The sequence below is a fragment of the Theropithecus gelada genome, chromosome 11 (assembly GCF_003255815.1).
Source record: "Theropithecus gelada isolate Dixy chromosome 11, Tgel_1.0, whole genome shotgun sequence".
Classification (NCBI taxonomy): Eukaryota; Metazoa; Chordata; class Mammalia; order Primates; family Cercopithecidae; genus Theropithecus; species Theropithecus gelada.
The window spans coordinates 71,876,224-71,894,159 of record NC_037679.1 but is presented as its reverse complement, the minus strand read 5'-3'; the positions used below and the strand labels follow the sequence as shown (position 1 = coordinate 71,894,159).

The following is a 17,936-nucleotide window of genomic DNA, read 5'->3' as shown; positions in this document are numbered from 1 at the left end:
CTTTCAGATCCTGCACTGCTACCTCGGGGCCTTTGCACATATTGCTCCCACTGCCAAGAACACTGTTCTTTTCTCCTCTCTTTACTCAATTAACTCCTATTCATCCTTCAGATCTCAGGTCAAACATCACTTCCTCTGGGAAGCCCTCCAAGATTAGGTCAAATTTCTTTGTGAATTGTGCCCCTCTCTTTAGAATCTTTGCCTTCATTTATCATTATACAGCTATTTTAATCATTTTCTGCCTGCTCACGGGAAGATACCACATCTAAATTGTTTCCTACTACATCCCAACACTGAGCACAGTGCCTATCACATACTATAAACGACCAACTAGAAGAGGATTCCCCCCAACCAAATATTCCTCAGAAAACAAAAAATCAGTTCCTTCTTTTTGTTTATTTTTTTTATTTTTATTTTTGAGATGGAGTCTCCCTCCGTCACCCAGGCTGGAGTGCAGTGGTGTGATCTCGACTCACTACAACCTCCACCTCCCAGGTTTAAGCAATGCCTCAGCCTCCTGAGTAGCTGGGATTACAGGCACCTGCCACTACGCCTGGCTAATTGTTGCATTTTTAGTTGAGACAGAGTTTCACCATGTTGGCCAAGCTGGTCTCGAACTCCTGGTCTCAAGTGAGCTGCCCACCTCAGCCTCCCAAAGTGCTGGGATTACAGGTGTGAGCCACTGTACTAGGATGAAAATCACTTTCTGTCCAGGTTCTTCAAACGTTTTTCACACTGTTAAGCATTCTCTTTCCTCCCAATTTGCTTTCTTTTTAATAACAAAATAGTTTAAGCAAATTCTTTCTCAATTTTTTCAACTATCATGCAACTCCAAGTGGTATCTCTTCCTTTCCTATTTGTCAGCAAAAGGTATTTGCAGTAAGTGACTTTTACTAAAGTTATAAAACCTTCCTTATTTTCCTGGTTTAATTATTTCCTCAATATGTATCGGTGGTGAAAGAACAGTTGTGTGGATGAATTGCTTATTTTATATAACCATGTGGTTCTAAGTATGTGAGTACAAGACAATTAACGAATCAAATACTAATAGACATTTGACAAGTCCACTTATATCCCTAATGGGTTATTTATTCAAGTTGAGCAGAAAATTTTTTGGAGGGAGAGACAGATTCATCATTTTCTTGGGAAAATATGAACGTTGTAGGTTATATTTGGGGCTGATTTACATGCTAGTAAATGGTCAATAAATATTTATCAAATGAATAGATGAATAATTGTATGTAGGTTGAGGGAGGTCCCACCTAGCAATTCAGAGACTAGACATTCACTTCCGAATTATCTTCTTTTTAAAAAAATGAACATGTACTTTTAACCTCACACAACTGCCCTCTAACGTGCATTTGGGTCTCAACGAGCAAACTCTGTCTTAGGAATATTATTTCTTCAGTTGGGCTCCAGAAGGCAAAACAATCAAGAGTGATGGGACTCAGGCGTAAGTCAAATCAGGAAGGATGACCTAGCTAACTGGCCCTTTCTGACAATGCACAGGGCACCTCTATGGGTGCAGAGTCCTCTCACTGGAGAAACTCCAGCCCATTTCCCAGGCAGTGAAAAAGAGGATTCATCCTCCTCCCAGAATGACCCATGAATCATTCCTGAATCACTCCGGAAACTTTTTACACTGCAGATTCCTGGTGTGACCCTAAACCTTCTGAATCAGAATTTCTAGGGCTAGGTCTTGAGCATCTGCATTAAAAAAAAATACCCCAGGAGATTCATACACACACTAAAATGTTATAACCACTAAGGTTTGTGATTGGACAAAAATAGCACCCAGACATTTGAATTCCTTAGATGAGTAAAATTTTCTTCCAAATTTAGGGCTGTCCACTTGCACTGTTGTTGTTTTTATTTACAAAAAAAGGGCACCAATCTTTTGTTAAAAAAATGCTACCATACATTGCCAATGTTTTGTTTTTTAAAAATATATTTTAACGTTAAATGAGCAGAAAAGAGATAATGTCAGGACAAAGGTTTGTTTGGGTTTTTTCCTAGGAAAACTCGATCGGCAACATTTTGCCCACCTATAAATGCCTAGTTCTTCTCCTTTCGCCAGGGTCAGTGGAAACTTTGTCACGGGCCAGATCTGAGTTTGGAAACCACCAGCGTAAGCAAAGAAACTTCAGGAGCCTTCCTGAATTAGGAAAATCCAAAGACGAAAGAAAGAGTTTGTATTGGCTGCCATGAAGTAATGATGACAATGAGAGTGTCCTAAGAGGTCCATATGTAGGAACCCATTTGATCTTCACAAGAACCCTAGGAGATATCTGCTGTTATTAACAGCATCCCCACTCTGCAGCTGGAAGAAACTTAAGTACAGGGGGCTGTGGTAATCAGTCAAGTCTGCACAGCTAGGAAGGGGTGAAGTGGAGACTTGGGCCCAGGGAGCCTGGCTTTCCGTGCTGAGGTCCTAACTGTTGTGGTGTATCACCAGGCAGCCAGCTGTCACGAGGGCCACACGTGCCTGATGCACACATGCATCCCAGGCTCCAACCAACCAATGGATGGGGCTAAAGAACAGAGAGCCCAACGGTTTGCTGATGGCTCATACAGGGGTGTGGTTTCAACTTTCCACCCTCTGGGAAGCAAGCACTGTTGGGTGGTCTGTGGCTTGGAGCAGGTGCAGTGACCACTTGTACCCACCTGGAAGTGCTCACAGCCCCACCAGATGGGATCCACCGGGAAGGATCCTGAGACCACCAAATTCACTGTCTGTTTTTTTTTCCAGCCTGTCTGTGACTGTGGTTGGCCCGGTGGATCCGCTATGCTTTGGAGCTTTATGGCTTGGCCACTGTCATCCCTGACGACTGAACCTGGTTTTTGTTCCTAACTAATCTTGTGATCTTGGGAAATTGGTTTGCCTCTATGGGGCACAGTTCCTTCATCTGTAATGGAGGAAGTAATTCCAACTCTCCTCTTCAAAAAGTTATTGTGAAAAAAAAAAAAAACTGAATCTAAAAGTAATGTTTTAAAAAAAATTCAAGTCCTATACAATAACAAACAACTTGCCATGTATCAAGCAGTGTCTGAGTGCTTCATGTTGTATTAACTCATGGAATTCTCACAGCCACTCTATGAGGGAGGTACCATTATTATTCCCATCTTTCAGATGAGTAAACGGAGGCGAGAGAGGCCAAGTAACTTGCCCAGGATCACAGGATGGCAAGTATCACAGCTGGAATTCCAATCCAGGTGGTCTGGGGACAGCAGCTGTGCTTCTAAGGACTGCGCATACTGCTGCTTCCTGGCCAGTGTGCCCAATCCTTTACTGGAATGATATCCATGCATTGGATCCAAGCTGGAAGGAACTAAAGACCAGAGAATCGATTTCTGTAGAGCTTTATTATTTACTTTTTAAAAAGCACTTTTAAGTTGCTTTATCTTCACAATTGCAAATAGTAAGTAGACAGTGTAAATTGGGGGTACTGAGGTCTCCTTATCTTCTATTGCCTGTGTCCTTGTCTGAAAAATGGTAATAATAATAATAATAATAATAATAATAATAATAATAATATCTCCTTCCCAAGGCTTCTTGAGGACTAAAGGAGGTCAGTCATGTACCCCAAAGGGCACGGCAGTCCACACAGAGTGCTCTGTGACTCCATGAAGAAGCACATGGACATCCATGGGCCTTAATTCATGCTCTCCCTGATAATTCATTCTCTGCCTCTCTATCTGGGAGAGAAGGAAAGGATGAATTATCAGACACATCTGGAACTTGTGCCCAAATGGTTAGACTCTTAACTCAGTACCCTTTCTAGCAATAGGGTGATGTAATGCTGGAAGCAGGTCAGGAGCCCCTCTGGGCGTCAGTTGGTGACCTGGGGCTGCCCTCACAGTTGGTGTCAACCAGAAATGACCACCCCATAGTGACCAGTTGGGACAAAGGCTCCCATCCAGACCTGCTGCCATGACAACCAGAGGAAGAATTTTCCGATCTGGAATCTTCTCAATCCCAGGCTTTGGATAGCTTCTGGGGGCCTCTCTGGCCACTCAAGGACTCCCACTTCCAGCTGCTGTAGCATTTTACCCTCTGAGCATGTTCAGGACAAAATGAGCCTTTCTGCTCATTCACCAATCTACTCCCAGAGGCAACGTCGGCATTACATGAGGAAACCCAGGCTCTGGGGAGAGGACAGAGGCCCTGAGGAGAGAACAGAGGCCCTGTGGAGAGGACAGAGGCCCTGGGGAGAGGGCAGAGGCCCTGGGGAGTAGACAGAGGTGGTGAGGAGCCAGTGTGGCTACCCCAGATGGGAGCAGGGTCTCTCCACACAGAGTGGGAAGTAGCCATTTAAGGGGGGGTGGGGGTAACATCTCAACCTGAGCCAGGGACCACTCCCGAACACACACACGTGCACTCGCACATTCCCACACACACCAGTCACACACACATGCTCACACCATACCCCCTACGTTCACAGTACCACATACACACACTCACACACATACACACACAGCACAGCAGACAGACCCAGCCGAACTTGGAAGGGATAAAAATATCTATTTACCTAACCTCCCAGGAGACTGTTTTAAAAAAGTTTCATCACACAAAGCACATTAGCCATCATCTTATTTCACTCTCAAGCAGGTTTATAAAATGAATACTAGCGTTATCCCTCATCTTACAGAAGAAGAAACCGAGGCTCCAGAGACTAAGTCACTTTGGCAAAGGTCACAGAGCCAGTGGGTAGCAGAGGCAGGATTCAAACCCACATCCACCCAGCTCCAGAACCGGCTGCTCTCTCCTGCCTCCCTCTACGCATGCGTGGTGTCTGATGTCATGAGGACACTCAGCATTTGTTAGGCAAAGAATCAAAGTGAAAGAGTAAAGCGTCCACCTGTGTTGCCCAAACGATCATTAAATCTCTATTAAAATGAGTCTTCCTGTCCTGAAAGAATCCCAGCTGGCCAGTGCAGGGAAAAAAATTTTCAGAAATACTCTGGGTTGCTGGAGGGAAACTCATATAAGAAAAATGGAGAACAAACTGGGGGATTGATGCCTTGGAGAAAAGCAACAATTAGAAGCAAAAGATTAGATGCCCACCTTGCAACATGGATGGATCTTAAAGACATACTGCTGAGTGGAAAAGAAGTGAGAACTTATGAGAGCTATAAAAATACGTGTTTTGAAGGGACGTATACAAGCAAAAGAAATACGCATAAGCAGAGTAGAATAGGGCTGTCTATGAATGGAAGGGAATGGGGTATGAGGCAAAGAGAATAAATAATGAAAAACGGAGGAAGAGATGGGCAAGGATCAATGATGGCTGCGTATCAGGAAGGAAAAAATAACTCAACTCTCATCATCTCACACCCTAACAAAGATTCTTCTAATCTACGAAGCACAAGAGTCCTCTGTGAATAACAGAGAGGCTACAAATGAGGCCAGTTCCCCTCTCATTATAATCAAAAGCACAGTCCCCCTCCGGGTCACCCACACGAGTGTACACCACTTATTTCTTCCTCGGGAGCTTTCCTCGAAGCACTTATCCATTTTTCAGATGAGAAGACATGACTTGACCCCTCTGCAGAAGTTGGCCAAGGCTGGCTACATAGGCCTTCCCGGTCAGATAAACCCCTCCAAGGAAAAGAAAAAGGAAGAAAGAAAATCTACAGAAACAGCGGCAGGTTCTATCTGAAAGGCAAGCCTACTGCTTGCTCTGTGTGAAGAGTCTCCTTCCCCGCCAAGGGCCCAGCTCCTGCTCCAAATGCTGGTTTCTCCTGCTTTCGTCCTTAGGTGCAAGCCCAGTCTGGCTGGTTCTTTTCTGAATGGGCCTAGCTAACTCCAGGAACAACAGGTAGGTCTCTAATGATCAGAGAGGAAGCTGCAGACACCAGAAGCTCATGTCTTCCATCACATCCAGCAGCCTTTCCCACAGCCCCTACAGAAAGGCTTGGCCAGACACCCCAGCTTGCCACTTCACGGGGTGTCATCGCCTTCGCCAAGTTACAATATCCTGCTTCATGCTGATAGATTAATCCAGCCACTACTCAAGGGAGAGAGAGAGAGGAAAAAAAAACAAACAAAGAAACCCAAGCTGCTGCTTTTTCTTCCGGGGAGAAGGGAACTGTGCATTTTAGCCAGCAGGAATGGGCATTTGCGGAGCTCCCCGAAAGGCCTTGACTCTGCACACACTACTGAGGCCTTGCCTCATAAGCCATTGGCCCTTGGTTACAGCCAAGGCCCCTCTCCATGTCCCTAGGATCACAAGCGCTGCACCATTGCCAGGAATAGGTCCCGTCCCACTGGAGTGGACCCTGATTCCTCTGGCCTTCTCCCCTTAAGTCTGATCCATCAGTAAAGCCTGTCTGCACTCGAGCAGAATTCACCCCAAATGTCGCCACCTTCATATCTGCCACCACCTGGTCCCTGCCCCATCACAGCTCCCCTCACTAGTCCCCTGGCTTCCACCCCATCTCCCCTGCTCCCTTCTCCACTCAGAGACAAAAGCAATCATTACCAACATTGTAAATTAGGTCACATCACTCTGGCATAAAACCCTCCCTGCAAAATAAAATCAGACCCAGACTCCTTGGCTACCCTGGGAGGTCCTGCCTAACCAGGGCCCTGTCTCCCTTTGTCCCTGCCATGTGACCCTCACCCCACTCACACCAGCCATCTGTCTGTCCTTCGTGGACAACACGGTTGTCTCTGCTTTTGCACTTACTGCCCCCACCTCCCAGGTGTGGCTCATCCTCCCTTCACCCTCTGTGCATGGCTGTTTACTCCTAGAAACTCAGCCTCTGCTGGCTGCCCTTTTTATAAATTAGTCTCGCCCCTCTGTCTCCCAACCCATCACTTGTCATTCTCCATCGAGTCTTCCTATCTCCTTCCTTCTTGGCACTTCACGTGGTCTGGAGTTTTCTTGTTTATGTGTTTACTTGTTTATTGGTTTTGCCACCCACTGGGCTGTCGGCTCCAGGGGGCAGGGAACTCTGGCTCCCTCGCTGCTGAGTCTGCAGTGCCTAGAACAGTGTACAAGACTTGTCTGGAAAGGAGGGAATGGGGGAATGAGTCTGCAGAGAGCAGGTGTTCTCTAAGTGTGGTCCCCGGGCCAGCAGCATCAACACTGCTTGGGAACTCATTTGGTGTGCAAATTCTTGGCCTCCATCCTAGTCCCACTGAATCAGAAACTCTGTGTTTTAACAACTCCTGCAAGGGGTTCTGATGCAGGTTCAAGTTTGAGAAGCTCGGGCATTGAACCATCTGCAGTCTCTACCCGATATCCCCCGGGTGACCAATGAGCGAATAACTAGCTGGGTGGTCAGTCTTGTCAGGGACAGGGGTTAGGTAAGGTGAAAGGAGTAAGTCTCCTGCCCCTGACTGACCTCTGAGCTCTGAGGGACAGGCCTTTGTGTGTCTAGATAGTCCATGCCGGAGCCACGCAGAGAATGCCAAGCCTAGGAGGGCTTCAGAACCACTGTGTGCCACCAGAGCAGGAAGGCAGGCAACTCACCCAGAAAGCTGAATCTTTGACCTGCTGAAAATTCTACAAAACTCCAAGCATTTGGCTTGGAGGTAAGATGACCAACTCATCAGTTTGCCCAGGCCTCTCTCCATTCTTTTTTGTTGTTGGTTTGTTTTGTTTTAGACACAGGGTCTCACTCTGTCACCCAGGCTGTAGTACAGTGGCACAACCACAGCTCACCGCAGCCTCAACCTCCTGGGCTCAAGTGATCCTCCTATCTCAGCCTCCCAAGTAGCTAGGACTACAGGCGTGTGCCACCATGCCCAGCTAATTGTTTAACTTTTTTGTAGAGACAGAAGTCTCACATGTTGCCCAGGCTGGTCTCAAACTCCTGGCTTCAAGCGATCTTCCTGCCCTGGCTTCCCAGAGAGCAGGGATTACAAGTGCAGGCCATCGTGCCTGATCTGCCTCTCAGTTTTAACACAACGTCCTATATCACAGAACCCCCTTCAGCTCCAGGCAAAGCTGAACGGTTGGTGACTCTACTTGGAGCCCTCATCACCTGGAGTCTCAGGAATTCACAAACGCATTCCCTTGACAAGTAATTTCTGTGTGTCTTAAAGATGGGACAAGGAAGGCAGAGGAGTTAGGAGAGGAGGAAGATGGAGAGAGAGAGAGAAAAAAAAAGAAAAGGAGGAGAGGCCGGGGCAGAGGAGAGGGAAAGGGAGAGAGGGAAAGACGGGGAGAAAAGAGAGACTGCAAGGAGAAAGCAGGGAATTATTTAAGGGGTGGGAAAAGTAAGGAGACAGGGGCAGGGAAAAGGATAGAGAGCGGGAGAGATAAAGACAGAGACTTAGGAACTTAGCACCACAGTGACAGACGAAAAACATAGGCAGGCAGAGAGGGAAAGGGGAAAGGGGGCAGGGAGGAAGATGTGCAATGGAGCGGACCACACAGATGCTGTTTGGCAGCACCTTGCATGAAAAGCCTTCCAACAAACTTCGAGAAACCATCTCTCTTCTCCGCAGCCTCAGAACACCACCCTACCATCAATGGCTGGCACCAAAACCTGCTTACATAATATGTTCTCTGCTGAAAACTGCTTCCATTCACAAGTCACCACTCGTCATTGTGTAGGTGCATTAAAGAGGAAGACAAGGAAAAGAAAGAGAGGAAAAAGAAAAAGGCAGCTGAATGAACTCACTCAGATTATATTGAGAGATGAGAAGATATTTCCCCCCTCGCTCTCTAAATAACTCCTTCACGAACCAAACATCATTATGATGCTGTCAGATGAGTTTCCTCTTGTTGATTAATTGCAGGGGGTGGTAAAAAACCCAGCTTCCTGAGGCATGTTATCTTGCTCACTGGATGGATTACTAAACCAGAGTCTGACAGGGCTCCGTTACAATGAGATTTAAGCATGTGTTATATCATTAAAACCAATGACAGCAAGACAATTACTTTGAGGAAACCACAGTGACATTGCATACAGCAGCCTGGGCCCTCAGCACTGCTGCCTCCCCTCTTTTGCTGGCCCAAATGGGGAGCAGAGTTGGGCTAAGAAGAATCACTTTTGGCTGGGTGCAGTGGCTCATGGCTGGAATCCCAGCAATTTGGGAGGCCGAGACAGGAGGATATCAAGGAGTTTGAGACCAGCCTGGGCAACACAGGGAGACCTCCATTTCACAAAAAAAATTAAACAATTAGCCCAGCATGGTCATGTCTGTAGTTCCAGCTGCTTGGGAGACTGGGACAAGAGGATTGCTTGAGCCCAGGAGTTCAAGGCTGTAGTGAGCTATGATCATTATGCCACTGCACTCCAGCCTGGGTGACAGAGCAAGATCCTATCTCAAAAAAAAAAAAAAAAAAAAAAATCTTTGTTCCCTCTCAAAGCCACTGCCTACAAATCCCAAAGACCTGGCCTGGTTGGACAGCTGATTACGAAGGCCTTGCCACAAACCTACCTGAGAAACTGAGTTCTGGGGTCCTGCCTAGCAAAAAGTGACTCCTTGGAATTGTCTGAGGTTAGCAGGGAATGGGAGCAACATGCTAGATCCAGGTTGTGCTCCTGTGGGATTCAGTAGCAGAAAGGAAATGGTATGTGCAGGAGGCAATGGGCCTGCTCTTACCCTGCTCAGCCCCTTGGGGGATGATGGGGGCAGCTTGGCAAAATGTTAGAAGCTTACAACATACTTAGAACTGTTATAGTTAACACCTGTAAAAGTATTTTGCATTTTTTTAAAAAATGCCTTCACTTACAGCAGTGGGAGCCCTCCACTCAGAGTTTCTGGTGCAGCAAGCCTGGATGGAACCAAGAATTTGCCCTCCTAACAAGTTCCCGGGTGATGCTGATACTGCTTCAGGGTGGGGAGAACCACACTGAGAACCACTGAGTTAGATGGACCACCTGATTCAGGCTAATCAGGTGACTCCGGGCATCAAGAGCTTTTTACCCCCCAGCAGAATGTAAATCCAGCAACATCCCCCTTTCTCTGTCCTTTGCCCCTCTTTTGCCTGCAAGTCTAGTAATGCAGCCCCCTCCCCCTGCTCCAAGAAACCAAGCCTGCTTCACTTTTAGGAAAGGCTCTTATAGTTTCTCATTAAAGTGTAAATCACTAATAAGGCTGGATGCATTAACTTACTCCAAAGCACCTGCTCTTTAACCAAGAGCAGAGCCTTAAGAAAAAGAATAAAATTTGAATGATGGAAATTTCAGGTATCAGTGAACTGAATGTCTTCAGGTGACTCAGGGAGCCCTCTTTGTACCACACCCTCCCGCCAAAAGATCACATTATGTAGGTAGGCACTTACTTTATCTAAGCCCCAAAAGGGATCGTGTCTTTTTTTTTGAGACAGAGTCTTGCCCCAGGCTGGAGTGCAGTGGTGTGATCTCGACTCACGGCAACATCTATCTCCCAGGTTCAAGCTATTCTCCTGCCTCAGCCACCCAAATAGCTGAGGTTACAGGCACACACCACCACACCCAGCTAATTTTTGTATTTTTAGTAGAGATCGGGTTTTACCATGTTGACCAGGCTGGTCTTGAACTGCTGACCTCAAGTAACCCATCCACCTTGGCCTCCCAAAGGGCTGGGATTACAGGCATGAACCACCCCACCTAGCCAGGATTGTGTCTTTATTGCCATTTTATTCCCAATGCCCATCATGGTGCCAGGCATACTGTAGGTAGTCAATAAATGTGCAATGCATGATAAATAGCAATGGGTGCTCTGGCAGGAAGAGAGAGAGGCCTGTCCTTTCCCTGTAGCAAATCTGAGACAGGAGCCAAGTCCTTTCAAACTTTTCACCAATGACTCATCATAATCAACAAACACTAACTGAGTACCTACTGTGTGCAGGCCTCTGGCTGGACCACAGGCCCCAAACTGACATGTTTGCTAGTAAATCAATTGAGCTTCATTCATTCATTCATTCATTCACTCAGTAAGTCATTGCTGAGCACCTGCTGTGTGCTGACCCGGACACCAAAAAATGAAGACAGCACAGCCTTGGCCCTTAAGGATCTCACCCTGTAGCACCTGAGGACTCCTACAAAGAAGCGCTGTAGCAGGAAAAGCATTTCCCAGGGAAGGGAAGGAAGGCTCAGGTTTCCTAGAGAAAATACATTGCTCAGAGCTTAGAGCCTGGGATGATTCAGCAAAAACCTCCCAGGGACTTGAAGGAACAAAAGACTGAGTGGTCAACAGGGCTTCTTCTGCTAGAACTCTTCTCTGGGGCCTAACCCCCAGGCTCATGACTCCCCTGTTAGTTGTTTAGAGCCTCACAAGCCAGAGAAGGAGTCATTATGCTCATTTCACAGAAGAAGAAACTGAGTTCTGGGGACCTCCACCAACTGGGGAACTGCAGTGGGGAACACGAGGAGCTGGCAGCTCCTGTCTCCAAGCTTTGTCCTCCCTCTTGTGAGTCACACAGCTACACAACTAGCCCAAAGAACTCACCTTCCTTTACCTCACCCTGCTCTTGTTTTGGTCAGGGGTGATTTTGCTGTTACCATCACCAACATCGCCCCCATTACGAACATTTGTTGGACATTTACTCCTTGCCAGGCTCAGTATAAAGTGATCATGAACTCTTAAAATTCTCACAACTGCATTCTTATTCCCATTTTGTAGATGGGGAAATTGAGGTCCAGAAAGGTGAAGTGACACAATCAGAAAGTGCTAGGACCAGGATCTAAGCCTAGGAAATTTATTTCCAGAGCCCATCCTCTTAATCCCTATATCATGCTACCCCAATAAACCTAACTGAAGCAACTGAGGCTCAGAGAGGTTGAGGGCCTTGCCTGAAATTACACAGCAAGGAAATGTCAGAGTCAAAATTAGAAATAAGACCTGACTGCCCCCAGAGCCCACACTGTAGCCCATGGCTGGTTAACGAGGCAGACAGGTGTGAGGCACAGAAAGGAGGGGGCTATTTCTGCAGTGCCTCCTTCACTCTCTCAGCACATCAAGGCTCTCCATCTTGGGTGGCAGCTGAATTATTTAAAATCATCAGCTTCAGCCCACCATGACTGGGTCCCAGAATTATTTTTATCCCAGATTATGGCCACAGCTCTTAACAGAAATAAACCACACTGTTTTCTTCTCGTTGCCTTCACTTCAATTCCTGACTTATCTGCAATTACAATCAGCTCCCCACTGAATGAGGGTGAAGGGCAGAAGACAGGTCCATGTGTCATGGTGGTTTTTATTGGAAAGCCATAAACTCTGTAGGACCCATTCACAGAGAGGGAAAGAGTTAGAGCATCATATCACATCCTACAAGGAAAGCCCAACAGCAGCCACCCCAACCGAATGCACATCTTCAGACAAAGCAGCCAGTGTCTGTACAGGGCAGTAAGAAGGAGAAAGGCAGAGTGAGCTGGGGGAACTGACTTTCCAGGCTACCCCTGTGGAATCACAGAATCTCTGGCTGCTGCCTCTCTCCTGTCAACCAGAAAGGAAATGTCCACATTTATCTCCATGGCTAAGCTTCCTGATTACCAGCACGGGCTGGAGAGACACTGCTGAACATCCTTCCTCTGTGCCTCAGGCTGGATGGGGGGAGTAGGGACTGCTGGAGCCAGGAGTGAGGGGATGATGCCTTGGTCTTCATAATGGTGGCTTTATATGTTGCTGCCATAACTTACTGTGTGGTCTTAGGCAAATTGTTTTTCTTCTCTTGGCCCCCCGGAAAGGGTTAAACTAAATCAGAGGTTCTGAACTTGGGGGGCTGCTCACATGGGCATTACAGAGGATCCACCAACCCCCAATGCTGTGTGTTGTGTGTATATGCATCTTTTCAGAGCAGAGGCTCTCCAAGGGGTCCTTGCTGCTACTCCTGAGAAGAGTCTCTATGGAGCCTTCAAGTGCTGCAAAATCTACATCTCTGTGCCCCTGAGGCCATAAATAAAGCAGACCCCTTTCCAGCTGAGCTCAGGATTCTAGAAATCTGGCAAAGTTCTCACAAGAGACTCCCCTATCCCCATTCACCCCAAACAGAGCCTCTCCCCGACACAGGATAAATTCTCAAGCACAGTGCTAACCGTTCCTAGAAATGTGGGCGTGTGCAGTCACTCACACTCACACACATACCTATCTCAGAGTCAGAGAACTCCAGAACTGGAAGGGGACTTAGGGCCACCCAGACAGACTGCCCCATGGCATAGATGGGGAAACCAAGGCCCAGAAAGGGGAGACAGCTGGGACTGGAACCCAGGTTTCCTGACCCAAGTCCAAAGCTCTTTCCAGAAGCTTCTGTTTCCCTCTCCCTGGTGCACCACAATGCACCACTTCAAATGTGACGGGGGAGGAGGGAGGGCGGCCTCTTGGATCTTGGCCAACCCTAAGGAAGTGAGGCAGTGGAGAGCTATTTGGGAAGTGTCCACATCTGGGCACCCAAGTCTTAGCTATCCCAGCTGGGCTGGCGTGTACCGATTGACTAAACCAGTTGTTAAAAGTATTAAAACATTAAAATAAAATAAAAATATTAAAATATTAAAATTAAATGGGGAGGCTCCCCTGAGGCCTCCGTGGCTCTCTTGACAGCCCCCTAAGATCCCCCAAACCTCTCCATAATCTAGAAATTAAAAGATTAACACTGAGTACAGCAGGGCTCCCCTAAGATCCCCTATTCCAGGACCCTAGCCATTCTGATCAATTAGTACCAAATTTCAATACTTTAAATATCACCCATAGCCAGATCTGTGGTTCTTTATTCGAACAAAATTTCCATACATTCATTATTCACACTCAAGGGTTCCCAGTGAGGAATCTAAGGCAACTTCCTCCTCAAGGTCACCCAACAAGGGAAACTAGGAAGAGAAGTTAAGGATTTTGAGTACCAAATCTTTGGCACTAACCACCGGACAACCCTCCCCTTCTGCCTCATATGTCCTGCCTGAGCAGGCACATGCTCTGGGATTTCAGCATCTCTTCTTGGCTATGGGGCTAGAGAAAAAAGGAGTGAGTGAACCCTGCTTATATTTCAGGCTTGCCAATCTCTGACTGTTGTTTTATTCCTCCCACCTCCAAAAGCAAGAATCTAAAAAGGAAATCCTTGGGGGTGCAGAACACTGAGGTGGCCCCTGAGATAATAGCAAAGATGCTAAAAATAAGGGCATTCATTTCCAGAAAAGTAGATGTAATCAAAGCAGAAAGCAAGGTGAAATCCCCTTTTGATGGGTCACAGATTAGCATCAAAGGCATTTCAAAATTAAATGTGAGCTTTTGGATTCAGTTTCAAGGTACTTCCACTTCCCACTCACTAACAGGTTGGTGCAGCCTTTCCCCATCAGGATCTTGGAAAAAGAAACTAGTGCAGGGGGATGGTCTACCCTGGAACAAAACTGAAGCTGGAACCTGGAATCTTTCCCCAGAATTTGAACAAGCTTTTTTCCCCTCCTTCCTTGTGAGACGAACTCAAGGATAGAATCTCCCAAGCTAGTGCCAGGATGCTTCCCCATACAATCACTTACAGGTTACGCCACCTGTGAAAATAAAACATCATCTCCTCTGCAGGCAGTGGCTGCTCCCTTCTGGCCAGTCTGACCACTCATCCTAAGCAGAGTGTGGCCCTTTCCTGACTCCCACGTCTCCCATCTCAGGAAAGCAGGAACAGCCAACCTCGCAAAAACCATCACAATTAAATTATTCAGCTCTTCCTGGAATTGGGTACAATCTAAGCTCTGTCCTGTGCAAATTTTACCCAGTGTGCTCAGGCAAGAGTTACCCTTCCAGTCTCAGGTGACCCCCTCCCCTCCAGGGATAAGCACTCACTTGCTAAGTCAGAATACCCAGAGTTCCTCCATGCCAGACTAGCCACCCCCACAAAGGGTTAACTCTTTCAGAGAACTGCCGGCTACTTTCACCAGGTTCTGCTGCAAAGGAGAGGGCAAACTGGGCAGAAGCCACAATCTTGATCGCATTGCCTACAACATGAGCACATTTTACCCCCTCCCTGGGCACTAAGCCCAAATCTCATTTGGCTTTGGGATGCCGCTTAGGTGATAAAACACTGCAGAATGTAGGCAAATAAGCATAGTCGTTCCTCGATACCCTTCTCCTCCCAACTACCCTTTACCCCACCAGCTCATGCACACACATCACAATTGGGATTCTAATACCCCTAGCCCATCTGCACAACCAAGGAGAATATCACTTACCGCGACGCGGGAGGATTGCAGGGGGAAAGGGTGAACCAAATTCTTGCCAACTCCTCCCTTCCCTGCCGGGTAGGAAGACGCTAAGTCCCAATGACTTGGTTCAAAAGCTCAGCGGAGGTGCCTGAAAGAAAATTGTTCATTTGAGTCTCCTACTCTTCCCAAAATAAAATCAAAGCACCAGTGCACACACGCAGACACACAGACACATCAACTACCCCTAAATCATGCAGGACCAAGACAAAAAGAAATACCACTGCCAGAAGCGGAGAAAACTCGGACCAGCCAGTGAGTCAGTGGACAAGGGATAGTGGCTCCCTCAGACTGTCCTCCACATGGATGAAGGTTTTCGCTCTGTACGTCTCTCTCTCTCTCTCTCTCTCTCTCTCTCTCTCTCTCTCGCTTGCTCTCTCTTTCTCTCTTTCCCTTCTGCCTTCCTTTCCAGTCCGCGTAGGCAACTCCGGGCTGCTGGCAGTAGACGAATCAATTGCTTCCCCAGAGCCGGTTTCTGCCGCGGCTGCCACCACTACTGCAAAGCCCTGTGTGAGCAAGGGAAGCGGGGCGGCAGCTTCCCAGTGCAGGGGGAACCGAGCGGGAACCAAGCCTGCCTCCCACCCGTGATTTATGTGTGCGGTGCCTGGAGAAAGAAAGGTGGGAGGCCGGGAGGGGAGGTTGGGCGCACCAGAGATCCCAGCTGGTCGAAACGGCAACCAGGGGATTGGCGGTCAGCACCACGGACAGCGCTAAGATGCGGTGGAGGAGGAGATGGGCGGGAAGCGAACCCCTAGGCAGAGAAGTTAAGTAATTGGATGGTTAGAGCAGAGAAGGGGGAGTCCGGAGGGGTGGGGGACGGGACTTCTCGACATCACACAGTCTAGTCGGTGACAGCTTACCTACCACACACTTGTTCTAATACCGTCGCTCATTCTCGGAGCAAAGGAGCTATAACTTCGCAGCCCCTGTCTCCCACACGCCCCCAGTCCTGCATTGCTTCTCTCTGCTCAGACAAGAGTTTGGCCCCAGTGTGCGGGGCTCCCTAAGTGGTTTTTCCCCTCAAAATTTTGCCCAGCTGACCTGTCCTCACCCCCATTGCTGCAGATTTCTGACCTGTACCTGGAGTTTCTCAGAATTCGGGGCAGAAAAGCTGAGGCGTAAGAAACGGAAATTTCTAAGGGGCAGGATGGCTTAGTTGAATAAGCACTTGACAGTCTTCTGGAAGCCAGATACAGCCCCCTTACAACCCTAGAAAAGTCATTTAATGTTTCCAAGTCCCATCTGTAAAAATGATAGTATAATGACCTCATTTTTCCTAAAGATAGGAAGCAAGAGGTTAAAATGCAACAATAAGAATACTCAAGCTGTGAACCACCATGATTTCATGATCCATAACCTGTCCTACAACACAAATGTTTGGACAGAGCAATAAAGGAATTGACAGCCCACCTAGGATGGCATGGGCCAGCCTCACCCTTCAGCATGTGGTTTGAGTGGAATGAAGGGAAATTTTAAGTCTAAATCAGACCATTGAGCCTTGGCCAAAGACCCTTCCCTGAAAGATCCAGACTGGCTTTCTGAAATGAAATCGCTATACGGACAATGAAATAAAAGTATCAAAAGGGGAAATATGTAAAGAGGAATGGATTCCCATGGCTCCCAGTGCTCCAGCACTCAAGGGTCCTATTCCTGCTAACTTTGGGAAAGGGCTCATGTTGGAAAAAGGCCAGGAAATATCAAACAGAACAAGATCTGCTTAGAACTTCTCTGCAAAGTGAAGGAGAACTCTCTCTATTGGAGACTCACATCTAAAGCTTCCCATCCAGATGGCCCAGGGTTAACTACCACATTTGTCACTTACTTCTCCCCATGAGACACGGAGTTAAAATGAAAACATTTAGAGCTTCATTTTAAAAACATTTTTTTCAAGACAGTGTCTCTGCCAGGTGCAGTGGCTCACGCTTGTAATCCCAGCACTTTGGGAGGCCAAGGTAGGTGGATCACCTAAGGTCAGGAGTTCGAGATCAGCCTAGCCAATGTGATGAAACCCCATCTCTACTAAAAATACAAAAAAACAGCCAGGCATGGTAGGGTGCACCTGTAATCCCAGCTACTCGGGAGGTGGAGGCAGGAGAATCACGTGAACCTAGGAGGTGGAGGCTGCAGTGAGCCGAGGTTGCACCATTGCACTCCAGCCTGGGCAACAAGAGTGAAATTCCATCTCAAAAAAAAAAAAAAAAAAAAAGATAATGTCTCACTTTGTCACCCAAGCTGTAGTGCAGTGGTGCAATCATAGCTCACTGAAACCTTGAACTCATGGGCTCAAGTGATCTTCCCACCCCAGCCTCTCCAGTAGCTAGGACTAAAGGTGCACATGAACATACCCTGCTAATTATTATTTTTTTATTTTTTGCAGAGATGGTTCTCACTATATTGCCCTGGATGGTCTTGAACTCCTGGCCTCAAATGATCCTCCTGCCTCAGCATCCCAAAGTACTGGGATTACAGGTGTGAACCACTGCATCTGGCCTAGAGCTTCATTTTATAGATGGTGATAATGATGATGATGATGGTGGTGGTGGTGGTGGGGGTGGTGGTAGTAATTGTCATCATGACGGTAATCATGGTGATGATTATAGTGATGGTGTTGATTGAAAATGATTATGCTGATGATGTTGATGGTGATGACTATGGTGGTGGTGGTGGTGACAATTATGGCAGCTATTGAAAACCTACTGTGTGCCAGCCCTTCTGCTAGGAACTTTACATGTATCATCTTCCGAAGTCCTCACCATGACCCTTTCAGGGCACTAGTATTATTCCCATCTTGCAAATGAGAAAACTTAGAA

At 47.2% G+C, this 17,936-nt stretch overlaps 1 protein-coding gene across 4 annotated transcripts in view; it reads right to left on the bottom strand.

Annotated features, from left to right (window-relative positions):
* The window catches only part of RPH3A (rabphilin 3A), a 338,247-nt gene that overhangs the window by 101,278 nt on the left and 219,033 nt on the right, over positions 1-17,936 (bottom strand). For 2 of the 4 annotated variants that reach the window (XM_025402464.1, XM_025402468.1), the window contains exons 1-2: positions 15,348-15,783; positions 15,097-15,217 (exon numbers count right to left, since the gene is read on the bottom strand). The gene's annotated coding sequence lies outside the window, so the exon portion shown is untranslated. Of the gene's footprint in view, positions 1-15,096; positions 15,218-15,347; positions 15,784-17,936 lie in introns of those variants that run through there. The other 2 variants (XM_025402467.1, XM_025402465.1) reach the window with 1 other exon arrangement.